This window comes from Danio aesculapii, chromosome 2, assembly GCF_903798145.1.
Source record: "Danio aesculapii chromosome 2, fDanAes4.1, whole genome shotgun sequence".
Taxonomy (NCBI): domain Eukaryota; kingdom Metazoa; phylum Chordata; class Actinopteri; order Cypriniformes; family Danionidae; genus Danio; species Danio aesculapii.
This window is the reverse complement of record NC_079436.1, coordinates 30,792,164-30,804,403: the sequence shown is the minus strand read 5'-3', so window position 1 is coordinate 30,804,403 and position 12,240 is coordinate 30,792,164.

The following is a 12,240-nucleotide window of genomic DNA, read 5'->3' as shown; positions in this document are numbered from 1 at the left end:
AGATTACCATTAAAACAATTGCATTTGCTGCTGAATTAATAAATGCAGAGTCTCTCCAGATCACACAGAGAATATTACTTGAGTGTGCATAATCATTAAAACCCTTCACAGTCATTTAATCTCTAACAAATTCAAAAGTAGCCCACGTGCCAAATGTGTTTATAATCATTATACATACGTGGAATCTGACATCTTTACTCCTTGTCGTTTTCTCATTGCATCAACAGCAAAGCAATATTTATATATTTTCTGCAAATGGCCTTTAAATATTTCATTACCAATGCTATTTGGGGGCCAAATGCACCCTCTTGTATTATGCATGAAGAGTCTATAGAGCAGCTGATGTCCCAGGACAAGCGTAAAATGACAGTGCCACTCCAGCTCACGATACCAGACCATGTTGGGTTTGTGTCACGTCCACGTCACACCAACCAGCCGCCCTTCTGGTAACCGGCTGCAAATCACAGCCTAGAAAACCACATCTGAATCTCTAGGAGAATCATGTGTCTTTGCTGATTCACGCCACTTAGGCATTTGCTAACCGGCTATTTGTGCAAAAACAACAACAAGTTGTTGTGAAAAAGCAGGATTTCACCTCGGCAAAGAGTAGCCCCTGTTTTTACACTTCAAATTCTTCCCAGAGCAGTGACGCACAACAGCAGCTCTTTCTTCTGACACGACTATCAAGAAAGGCTCATGTCAGCTTTCACCTTGCTGATTTTAAGGTGTGAATGACATCTTTATCTGCCTACAGCTAGCAAGTGTCAGCTGTTGCAGTCAATTAACTCAGATCACTGTTTTAAAATGAGATTATCGTTGCATAGATGTTTTATTGGTATATAAAAGCAACTTATAACTTCATGAAATAAAGATGGAGAGGTAAATTTGTGCCCTCTTTCTTAGACCAGGGCACAATCCCAATTCTGTTTTGTACCCCTTCCCCTTCCCCTTAAAGGGACACCCCTACAACACCTGTACGCATCATCATATGTCATCGCAATCTCTTTCTTCATATGAGATCGACAATCGCGACTGCTGTAGTTATACCAGTTGCGTTATTTTTTGGTATTTATCTTGAGGAAATTACTGAAGGCAACAATGTTATCACACATCGATGTAAACACATGAAAACAAGATTAATGTTATTCCAGACACTGTAAAAAGGTCATTCCCAGCCACTAGATTTTCTGACAAGTATTCGAGTGTCATCAAGTTTCAGATATGAAAGTATGTTGTGGGACTAACACAAGTTATTGTTATGGATTATATATTTTAGCGTTTTTTGAAAAGCATGATGGTAATACACGAACACCGGTATGAATGTATTAAAACATATGCTTGTTTGTTGTTAAAATTACGACAAAAAATACAAATTTCTGCATCTCCTGACTTCAGTGTGCAGCCATGCTGCCGTTGTAGCTGGTGTATTCTGGGAAACTCTGGGACGGTTTTCCCGCTGTTACCAGTTTGTCCAGTTAGCTCGCCATAAGAGGAGAGGAGTTGACCACAATGATAGGTTTAGAGTCCGGTGAAGAACGGTTCCAGAAAGCAGGTAAGACAAAAACAGAATCCAAAAAATAGAATAAACAAATAAACAATAGGGTGAGAATGTGGTAAAATTTGAAAATGTGGTAAAAATCTGACGAGGGTTTTTCGTTTTCTGGATTACTTTTTAATACTGTTGGTTGGGTTTAGGGAAGTGGGGAATGGGTCAATTAATACAATTGGTTGGGTTTAGGGAAGGAGGAAGGTGCGTCAGTTGATCGGTCAGTCGACAGCGGCCTCTGGTGGGTTCACGCAATAACAGCAGGCGCGAATTGCACTCGCACAAGAAATTTGAAATCTCAAAAAGCATACACATCGGCCTCTGGTGGATTTGCAAAAACAAAAACGGCAAAAAAACTTAGCTCCTGGATGTATTTGCCGCTCTCCAGAAATGTATATAGAGGTACGTTTTCAGAATGAGCCTGGGATGAGTTTAGCCCACAGTCCAAAGACATGCAGCATAAGTGAATTGGATAAACTAAATTTTCTGTAGTGTGCGACTGAGAGTGTGTGGGTGTTTTCCAGCAATTAGGTAGGAAAGGGTTTTGTGTTAAACAATTGCTAGTTCATTCCACTCTGGAGACTCCCGACAATGCAGGGAATATTTTCCCGATCTCACATCCACAGACATAACCCTAATCAATTTTAAACCAGCTCTCTTTAACCAGCTCCAGATTCAATTAAACAGCAGATTTGCGATTTGTTTAATGACAGGTTGTTTTTCAGTTCTCTTTTTTAGCAGTATCATTTTAATAAACAAGATCGATACAGAGTGTTGTGACAGCATTTGTGTTGCTACACCCTTGCTTCAGATGCGTCAGCTCCTCTGTGTGGAATCTGGGATCCTCTAACATCTAGAGGCCCCGCAGCGTCTCTTTCTGTCCTCACAACTCTGAGTGCAGCTGCGCTCTGCCATGATCATAGTTTTAGGCACTTATTATCTCACTCCCTCCCTCCCTCCCTCACTTTCAAAAACACAACTTCTATGTAATGGAAAGAAAATGAGTCATTGGGTAGTACAATGCGACGTAAACATGGAAGGCAAAGGTTTCTTCAAAATTAAACTCCCACTTCAACAGAATCAAAAAAGCCCACCGAATGCCATTGAGCATCCCTGTAACAAGTTGCAATTGCAAATGGCTTCTGTCGACTACTTAGACACAGTGAGAAAAGGAATCAAAAGTGTGTGTCTGCATCTCTCACCAAAGGTGTTAAGGGATCACAGAGCCATTGACACTTTGTACTGACACCAGAAAAAGATAGCTGTGGAGGGAGGAAAGAGCTCTGAGCCAAAAGCACACATGTAATTTTAATGAACGCAAGAAAAATGCACACCAGAGCTGAAATAGCTCCTTTAACCATTACAAAAGTTCTGAGGCTGGTGAAAGAACCAGCGGAAAAAAAACACAGACAGACCTTAATGGCCATTATATCATCAACAGCAGGTGTTTGCACATACAATATCAGGGGAATTTCACACATAAAATCTGTGGTGAGAGCATTCAACAGCATTACCCATTCTCACTTTTAAGTAATTCATCCTTGGCGGTACTTCAGGAAATGAGTCTTTTAATATATTTCTAATGGTTCACTTAAAGGCTACTGTATGTATATCTGATGGCTTTTAAAGAAACGCACATTTGGCATTAATCTTATAGAGAATGAGATAACTTCAAGTATTTTTCTCGAAATAAATTTTAAACATCTAATATTTTCTTTTATAACAACCTCGATGCATTGAATGAGTTTCAAAAATGTGTTTCAAAAAATATTTAAAACCATATCATTTTTTTCGAGAAATATAATTTAGGATTTTAGTTATTTTAATTTTAATGGACTTTAGTTTGGTACTCCTAATTGGTACTCCTGTTTCCTCTGTTGCCATGGTTACTCATTATGCCTCACACCTATTTTGTTCTCCTCTTGCTGTTTAAATTAGGGCTACATGATATTGGGGAAAAAAGTGACATTGCAATATTTTGATTTACTGTGATACACAAGGCTTTACTTTAACACTCGTCAACCCGCCAAACACAGGTAGATTTCAGCTTTTGCGGGTTAGACAGTCACTCCCATTAGCTAGTTTAGCTGGTTGGAAATAATTTTTAAATTGTACTTTTCTTAAAGGCAGAGTTCGACAATAAGGATGACCCAATATGTGGGCAAATGTGATCTTAGAATAGAGAAGCAGCACGACTGACAAAAATAATTGTGTTCTCACGAGCAGAAGAAAGCAGGTGAACGCCGAATGAGAGGATGATCACTTGCGCTAACAGCTGATGTGATGCGCACGACTGTTTAAAACACGTGTGTGCTCCCGTTTCCTTTGGAGAAGCAACCGTGTCTGGAAACGCAACTGTGATCGGTTCTCTTTCAAATAGACTAGACAAAAAGTGATGCTTTTACTTTTAACAGATTATTAATTGTCCTAACATTAACTGTGTGCATGTGATCATCCTTTCATTATCACACACGGTCTGTTTTTCACCTGCTTTCATTTGCTTATGGTTTTATTTGCTTTTATTTTTGTTATCTGGTCAACTATAATCCCAACTTACCATTGCAAATTCTGTGATGTGGCTATTGCAAATTCACACATGGCAATATAGATGCTGAAATGATATATTGTGCAGCCCTAGTGTATATATTACCCTCAGTTTGTTCAGCTTTTTACATTGATTTTGCATGTCTTCACATGTCACATGTCTCTTGTGCTTTGTTTCATGGCTGTTTATTATTTCAGAAATGTTCAGTTCTAGCGAGTCATACCACATCAAATTACACGTTGATCTAATCTGACCATTAAAAAGATCATTCTGAGATAATTTGAACAGATTTATTGATCATAACAGACTGTGCATTATACATAGAAATTATATAATTGTATATTTTTCTTTCTTTTTAATTTATTTATTTGTGTGTGTGTGTGTGTGTCTGCGTGTGTGTGTGTGTGTGTGTGTGTGTGTGCGTGTGTGTGTGTGCGCGTGTGTGTGCGGACGCATTTAAGCATACTGGTTGCACATGACAAAGGTTTTTTCAGATATTATTCATCCATTCATTTTCTTTTCCGCCACAGTGGAATGAACCGCCGACTTATCCAGCATAAGTTTTACGCAGTGGATGCCCTTCCAGTCGCATCCCAGCACTGGGAAACATCCATACACACACACACACACACACACACACACTACGGACAATTTAGTCTACCCAATTCACCTATACCACGTCTTTGGACTTGTGGAGGAAACCGGAGCACCCGGAGGAAAACCACGCGAACATGGGGAGAACATGCAAAATCCACACAGAAATGCCAACTGACCCAGCCAAGGCTCGAACCAGTGACCTTCTTGCTGTGAGGCGAATGTGCTACCAACTGCACCACCGTGCAGCCCTTTTCAGGTATTAAGTATATTCTTTTTCTAAAAACGAATAGTAAAATACTATGCTAAATTACATAGTTGTAATATGAATAGAACGCTGAAAACTGAAATGTGTGTCCAAATGAAGGTTTATTAGCAAGAATGAGAATGGTCAGGCAAGCAATGGTGAACAGGGTCAAACAGGTACATGCAGGCAAATCCAGAGTTGTGGTCATAAACAGGCGGATGGTCAAAAGGCAGGCAGCAGAGAGGAAAAACGGTAAAACAAACAAACAAAAGCGAGGGTCAAATCCGGCAAGGCAAGAAAAATGTGTCGTAATGTTCACAATGCAGCTAAACAAGACTCAGCACTGATGTGTGTGTGTGTGCTGTTTTTAAAGTCCATGTAATCAGTTCACAACAATCCTCTAGCTGGTGTGTGAGCGTGTAATCAAAGTGAAATGCATGATGGAATTTGTAGTTCATGTAATGGCAGATTTGTAGTCCATTAGTAATCATAACAATAATGTTTACTTTTTAACAGTAACAAATATTAATATGAAATGCTACTGTAAATTGGTTAATTGTTTAATTTGTTTCAACAGTATAAAAAAAACTGTAACAGGTCTAACAACTGAATACACAGAATTCCCTGTAACATAATAGATTTTGATTTTCATTGAAATAATTGTTTCATTTAGTTTACTGTTTTCCACATTACTATAAACTGAGTGAGAAGCAGCCACTTTGCTGCTGCTCATACCTCTTTCAAAATTCAGCTAATTTGAATTTAAAGTGACAGTCACCAAAATGGCAAAAAAAGGAATTTTAAACTATTATCAAACATATTTGTGGTGTTATGAGCTGAAACTTAATCACTCTAGGACATCTGAGAATTATTCTACATCTTGTAAAAAGGTCCATAATAGGTTCCCTTTATTGCTTACAGCTATGTTGTATGTTGTTAAATTAAAGTCAATTACATTACTTCAGTGTCATGTTAAAATAATGATATTTAGTATTTTAGTATGACACTGTCCATGTTCTGTATATTTCCTTTATATCTTAGTTTATGAAAAATGCTAACATAATGCTAAAAGTTTATGCTTCTTGTGGTGAGCTGTAATTAATTGTGTGGGTTTCTGTGTATTTAAAATGGTTGTTAACATAAACAAAACCCATTTTAGTACTTTAGTTTTTTTACAGATTATGTACACCCCCCCCATAAATAAATAAACAAATAAATAAATAAATTATATATATATATATATATATATATATATATATATATATATATATATATATATATATATATATATATATATATATATATATATAAATTATACATATAAAATTACAAACATGCTCATCATGAAAGTTATTTCACATATAAGTTGTATTTTAATGTACTTTTAAAAATAATCAAATGAAATGAAAGGTAAATAAACGCTATGTCATGTCATTAACCCACATTTAAGGGTAGATCGAAACTGACGACTCGCATTCAGTCTGACACGACAGCTCTCGACTGACTGTCTACAGGTGATCATTACCCTGTAATGACACAAGTCAAAAGGCCACATTAAAAGATAATGGCCGCGGCACACACAGTCGCTGATAATATCAGTGCTTTGATGGTCGGGTTACGAAGAGATGAGAGGCGAATGGAGCGGCAGCTCTAAAAAATGTATGAGTGCATGTAGAAGATGAAGCACTTACTAAAGAAAGCCTTTCAAGTAAAATATGACACCTGCCCCTGTTGTCATCCCTAAAGACTGTGAAATATTGCAGTTTCCAGATGCATCACACCCTGCGGACTCTTCCTTTGTGGTGCCCAGAGACGATCTGTCTATAGCTGTGGCAGAGGTTAGCCGCTCAAATGAGTGGTACAGCCTCAAAGTGTGTACTTTTGACAGGTTTGACATAACATACTGCAGCAATAAAGGTCACTAACACATAGTGTTGCATTGATTTCATGTAATGTCACACAGCTACAATGTCTGTATCATTCTGAGCTCGCTAGATGGGATCAATTTAGCCCACAAAATTCTCCAACTGACGGCAAGACGCAAATATCAAAAGTAGTCCAATTTTGTAAGCACAAAAGGCATCTGTATCAATAACTCAGGGGCTCTGTGTGTGGACACTTCCAGAGCTTTATAACGTCATGTCTGGCTCAGATCCACCTCTCACCTCATGACTAATCTAACGGGAATCCTTCGCCGAGAGTTTGCATGTGACATTTTACATCAGAGAAAAGCGAACACCCCTCAACTCCACCTCCACCCCAACTCTCTCTCGTTCTGTCTTTCTCTCACGCCCACTCGTCCCCACACCAAAATCACGACTCGTAATATTTGGAGTAAAGCTAGACTTAAGCAAGAGAATCTGATGTGTTTTGAAGTTTTAAAAAAGGGTTCAGGATGTTCAACACTGACTGAGTTCAAACGGACCTGTTGCGTTCCCAAAAAAAAGGAACAACAACAACCTCTTCTTCTTTCATCTATTATTCATCTGCTGCGATTTCACATAATCTAAGCATGAGGGATCAATTTGAGCCAAGTTTAGTTACTTGTTTGCCTTGTACCCCACCAATTATGAGATTCACTTTACTAAGAACTATAATTCACTTCAACCATCATTACGCAGAGGAAATATTCTACAAAGAACCATGGGCCAGATTTACTAAACAGGGCAAATTAGCCTGACCCAGAAATATCACTGGAATGGAAAATTCTGTGGTCTCTTATGACAAAGTGCAAATGAAAGAAAACCTATGCAGGAGCTCATTTTCTAAATGAGCAATGAAATTTACTAAGAGCTGAGCAAACTACAGTTGGGTCGCAAACAAACAGAGATATATTAATATGTTCAGATATCACTGCGAAACATCAGTGTTCATATCCAACCTAAATTTATTCAAGTACTTCCCTGATTATTTGACTTTTTGCAATATAGAAATAACAATAAAGTGTGATTAAAGGGTTGTTACAATGGCTTCTCTGAATCATTCATTTATTTTCTTTTCAGCTTAGTGCATTCATTAATCAGTGGTCGCCACAGCAGAATGAACCACCAACTTATCAAGCATTTACGCAGCGGATATCTTTCAGCCGCAACCCAACCCTGGGAAACACCCATTCACTCTTGCATTCACACACATACTCTATGACCAATTTAGCTTATTCAATTCACCTATACCACATTTCTTTGGACTGTGGGGAAACCGGATCACCTGAAGGAAACCCACACTAACACAGGGAGAACATGCAAATTCCACACAGAAATACCAACTGACCCAGCTAAGGCTCGAACCAGCGACCTTCTTGCTGTAAGGCGATTGTGCTACCCACTGTGCCACCGTGACGCCCTTCTCTGAATCAAAATTAGTTTACAGAAATTCTACTGGTCAAAGGTTTAACTGACAAACTGAATCTTAGTCTTTTATTTAACAATCCAATTGCATGGGTGTTTGAATAAAGATCACAATCTTTTAAGGATTTATTGTGCATGCAGCACGAAAGAGAAAACATTCTGGGATGACTTTGATTATTTGCCTGTTTCGCAAGACAGCTGTGTGTGTAATACATAAATCCGTTGATTTAACATTTTGTCACAGCAAACTGCTAATCAAAAAAGATAGCCAAGGAAAAACTGTTTTTTGAAAACAGCAGAGATACTATTAAACTTTTGGAAAATTAATTTGAGCTAGAAGCTGCTTTTAGTCAATCTAGGCTCATTCTGAAAACGTACCGCTTATATACTTTTCTGTAGAGTGCAAAATACACTCCAGGAGCTACGTTTTTTTTGCAGTTTTTGTTTTCGCGAATCCACCAAAGGCCGCTGTGCGCGCTTTTTCAGATCTCAAATTTGTCTCACGAGTGCCATTCCTGATTCTGGTCAGAATCCTGGCCGCAGCGTTCTGAATGAGCTGCAACTGTCTGACTGTCTTTTTGGGAAGGCCCGTGAGGAGGCCGTTACAGTAATCCACCCTGCTGCTGATAAAAGCATGAACAAGTTTCTCTAAGTCTTCACTGGAAACAAAGCATCTGATTCTTGCAATGATTTTGAGATGATAGTATGCTGATTTAGTGACTGCTTTGGAATCAGATCTGAGTTTCAGTAGTCATGTCAGAGTCACACCAAGATTCTTGACCTTATTTTTTGTTGTTTGACCTTTAGTGCAAAGGTACGCATTCACCTTGAGAACCTCATCTCTGTTACCAAACGCAATGACTTTAGTTTTATCTTTGTTTAACTGAAGAAAGTTTTGGCACATCCAGTTGTTAATTTCATCAATGCACTGGCAGAGGGTGTCAATGGGGCTGTAGTCACTAGGCAGAAGGGCTAAGTAGATCCGAGTGTCATCGTTATAGCTGTGGTAGGAGAGTTGGTTCTCTCATTATTTGGCTCAGAGGAAGCATATGAAGGTTGAACAGGAGAGGTGCCAGAATCGAACCTTGTGGGATTCAACATGTCATGGGTGTCCACCTCGACCTATGGTCACCTATACTGACATAGTAACCTCTCCTTTCAAGGTAAGATCTGAATCATTTGAGGACCGTCCCAGACAGCCCAATCCAGTTTTCCAGCCTATCCAGAAGTATGCTGTGATCGACATTGTCAAATGCAGCACTGAGATCGAGCAGTACCAGCACGGTTAGCTTACCTGAATCTGTATTTAGGTGTACAGTATATCATTGATTATCTTTATAAGGGCGCTCTCTGTACTGTGATGTGGTCTGAAACCAGATTGAAATTTGTCTAAACACCCCTTAAAGTTTAAGAACTTGTTAACCTGGTTGAAAACTTTTTCAATGATTTTACCAATGAAAGGGAGATTTGAGATGGGCCTGTAATTGCTCAATAGGGTGTTATCCAGGTTGCTCTTTTTCAAGAGGGGTTTAACAACTGCAGTTATAAGTGAGTTAGGAAAAATCCCTGAGAGAAGTGAAGAATGATGTGGGGAGCGTTCCAAGACTGCAGGTTGATGTTTTTATAATTTGCATAAATTTTTCATAAATCTCTTCTCAGATTTTACCATTAATTGCCATGAAGTCAGACTATAATGTTAATAATGTCTGATTTCTTAAGTTGTGGTTGAGCTTGTCTGACTTCAACACAACTTGGCTGATTGGATGAGCTGATTGCCTTTTTGATATTATTGATCTTGTCAGTAAAGAAATGAGCAAACTCCTTACAATTGCTTTCAGAAAGTAGTTCACTGGGAATCCTACTGGGGTGGTGGGGGGGGGGGGGGGGTTTGTGAGTCTCTCTACTGTTGCAAAGAGAGTGCGAGAATTATTTAAGTGGCTGTTTATAAGGCTTGAAAAGAAAGTCTGCCTAGCAGTGTTTAGTTCCATATTAAAAGCATAAAGAATGTCTTTATAGATATTGTAATGGACTACTAGTTTTGTCTTTCTCCACATACGCTCAGTTTTTCTGCATTGTCTTTTCATCATTTGTTCTTTTGGTGACCTTGTCCAAGATCCCTTTTGCCCGCCAGTCATCTTCTTGACTTTAACAGGAGCAATGTCATCTATGACATTCTTAACTTTAGAGTTAAACAAATTAAGGAGAGAATCAACAGTCTGCAGATATACTTGGTGCTAGCGAAATGGCCTTCATAAACTGCTCACTAGTGTTCTCATTTATGCATCTCTTTCTGACAGAGACAGATCTGTCTTTAATAACTGGAGTGATCAATATATCAAAGAAAATACAGAAATTATCAGATGTGCAATATCCTTAACAACAGTCGATGAAATGTGTAAACCTGTAGTTATAAGTAGATCAAGAGTGTGTCCACGATTGTGTGTGGGTCCTTGAACATGCTGAGTCAGATCAAAAGTGTTAAAAACAGTCATCAGTTTTTTTACAGCATTGATTTCTGGATTATCAATGTGATTATCAATATCAATGTAAAGACAAAATGCAGCCATACATACTTCTGGCTACATAATTCACGATCTCCAGAAATGTATATAGGGCTACGTTTTCAGAATGAGCCTATGTTGCTTGTAGTTCACTACCCTAATTGAATTCATCCAGTTCATTGACTGTTTCGAAACACATTAAGCATAATTAAACAGCTTTTTTATTTGTTTAAATCACATCCACTCACGTTTTTTTTCTATAATATGACATTTCAAAAATCAATAGAGAAGCATGCTCTTGTTAAGATTTGAAATCATCCATGTAGTCCAGACACGCAGCCCAGACAGAATCCTACAATGCACAAATCACTCCTCATGTTAACACAAGCCGGATGATAAAGCTGTCGAACAGATTGAAATTACTCTGAGCCAAGCGATGAGAACCACATTCAGAGCCGACAAACTGCTCACCTCATGCTGAGCAAGTACAGCACCTGGGACTGCCGAAAGAGAAATTCACAAAGCAACATATTGACATGTTTTTTCCCCCCATTTATTTTTCATCCTGCCATTATTTACAAGAACGCACATTCTCTAAATGTTAGAGCAATTTATGGCAATATTTTGAAAAATCTAAAAACTGTTATTACGCCATCCCCCAGAATTACATCTAATGAACAGTTTGTGCAAATCAAGCAGCACCAACTAATTGACAGCTCTCTCCAAGACATCCTTCCGAAAAACAAGGCAGCAACAGCTTGATATCAACTAGAAGGATCTGGGGTGTAGACAACCGCGCAGGTGCAACCATATGACCATTAACTTCGGGCAAAGGGGCTATAAATGTGCTTTAGACAAAATGACTCCATTAATCTTTCTCTTTTCTCTTTCTGGGGAGGTCTTGACAAGAAGTGTAGGCATGAAACCTGTTGTCAGTACATTTGCCCTTGGAGAGTATCTTTGTTTCTGGTAGCAATAACCTGTTTCCACGGAAACCGCACAACACAAGCCGGGTGATGGAACAGGATTGGTGTGACGGTTATTATTCCTGTGGAACATTCCAGAGCGCACACATTTATCAAAGCATTACACCTATGCATGGCCATAATGCCTCGGCTTGTTAGACTCATCTAATAAACAGTGCAAGAAAGCTGCTCAATATTAGAATCGAGATGCAATATTGAAAACACTCGTCAAGTGTCATATTGCAATACCTTTGGTTATTCATGTATCACTTCCTAATAAAATATTATTGGAGGGAATGTGAATCGGGATATGTAATAGAACTTGACGAATTTGATTATCAGCAACACTGATTACTTCGGTTACGGATGCTTTTTTAAGCTATATTACATTTTTTATTTCAAACTTTAAATGCAAAAACCTCATTATATGAAGACACTCTTCCTAAAGTATTCAAATGTATAAGCATGTTTGTATATGTAGAACATTCTCTGTTA